The sequence below is a fragment of the Aquarana catesbeiana genome, linkage group LG01 (genome assembly GCF_042186555.1).
Source record: "Aquarana catesbeiana isolate 2022-GZ linkage group LG01, ASM4218655v1, whole genome shotgun sequence".
NCBI lineage: Eukaryota > Metazoa > Chordata > Amphibia > Anura > Ranidae > Aquarana > Aquarana catesbeiana.
In genome coordinates, this window is record NC_133324.1 from 735500986 (window position 1) to 735502717 (window position 1732).

General features: G+C 56.8%; 1 long non-coding RNA gene across 1 annotated transcript; it reads right to left on the minus strand.

Annotated features, from left to right (window-relative positions):
- Positions 1 to 471: 471 nt before the first annotated feature.
- LOC141121653 (uncharacterized) lies at positions 472 to 1248 on the minus strand. Its single transcript, XR_012240585.1, has 2 exons — positions 1111 to 1248; positions 472 to 597 (listed from the first exon to the last, which is right to left on the minus strand). It is a non-coding gene; the product is annotated as an uncharacterized lncRNA (long non-coding RNA).
- Positions 1249 to 1732: the final 484 nt, after the last annotated feature.

Genomic DNA, 1732 nt, shown 5'->3' on the forward strand with positions numbered 1-1732 from the left:
TCAATCAGGCACTAAGAGAACAATACAGTAAGTTACAAAACACACAGGAAAGACAAAGAAAAAAACGCTATAAATACAAAGCAAAAAAAATATATATTGTACCGCACATCCAAACTGCCAATACAACATTTAAGCCAAATATGGGATCTGTTTACCTGTATGCAGGTCTTGCAAAAAATTGGAATACTGAATTGAATGCAAACTCAAGTGGTTAAGCTATTAAATCAGGAAGCAAACCCAGCCAGAGGATCGATTGATGACCATAGAGGGTAGGTAAAATCGTGTTTTTAACTGATGAAAGAGATCCTGAAATGTAAGTGGAAAAAGGGAATATAGTGATCTTTGATTTACGTTTCAATTCTAGTGAGACCCGTAGGAGAGAATAGACGGAGGGGATGCATGACTAGGGGAGGAACAGGGGTCAGGGAACGGTCAGTCAGGTCAGTGGTGGGTCACAGGTTCAGCTCTTACCTGATTGGAGGTAGAAGTTGGTGGGGGCTGGATTCAGAGGTTGGGGTCCGGTGTAGGGGGTGGATTCTGCATCACTCGGAGAAGTTTGGAGAGGAGACATCTTCTTGGGACATACGTGCTGGTCACCTGCAGGTAGACAGACAGGGAGATGAGTGAGCTAGAGGCCTTGTTAGCTCAGGTCAGGGCCGCAGCAGTCGAACGGGGCCCTCAGTGGCTGCAGCAGCAGCTGGCTGACGTGCTTGGGGGGTCGGGATCTTCTACTTCACCTGTCCCTTCTTCCCCGGGGAGGAAACGAGCTAGAAAGGTGCGCCCGCCGGAGCGCCTGAGCCCATCTCCTGTCCCTAAGGCTCATCGAGCGAGAAGGAGCCCCTGTCCCAGGGACCCTCCAGGGCTTACTGCGGGGCTGCCTGCTCATGCTTCCGGTGTGGGCCCTGGGAGGAATCCTACCCCACGGCGCTCTTCTACTGCTCGCAGCTCAGGCCGGAGCATGCGGCAGCCCTCCCCCTCCCCCCCCCGTGTAGATGTCCTGTGTGGGAGGGCTGCTCAGCGGGGGAGACGCAGCGGGATGCGCAGTGGGGGGCGTCCCTGCCCCTCAGCTGTCCAGAGAGAGAAGGATGCCCAGGCTTCAGGGAGACTCACTGGGGGGGTGCCGTCATCGTCCCCCGCCAGCCGCCGACACAGGGCTCCGGAGCGTTCGGCTCCCTCTGCCACTGCTGCGCAGAGCGGAGCTCAGCTGGATGAGATTGTAGTCACGAACAGCGGTGGGGTGGGAGCGCCCTCTGCTGGTTCACCATCCACATCGCAGGCGGGACGTCACAGCAGGAAGAGTGTGAAGGCCCAGGCTGGGGGACACCCCCCCTTAAAGAGACAGCGCGTCCCTGCTGCAGCTGGGGGTACTACTGTGCCCAGCAGCTCTTCCATGGAGAGAACTGAGCCCGGGGCTGAAGAGGAGGCTTCCAGGAGCCCTGAAGAGGAGCCGCTTGTGCAAATGAGGCAGGGGACGTCGCCGCGGCAAGATTCTTCGGCTGAGTCCGGTGAGCTCACCAGCGCGGATGAAGACGATCGATCGGTCGGGAGGCGTCCTGCTTTGCGGAGCCAGCTGGGATCCGGAAAAACGGCTAGTCGTGTGGCGGTTCGGCTGCAGCCTGGTAAGTCGCCAATTTTACCTTTACATACTAGTCAGATGGGGGGGGTTAATTTGGGGGTTTCCTCAGAGGTTAGTTCAGTGCCAGGAGTGGTGGGTGGAGATGCGGGTGCTGCG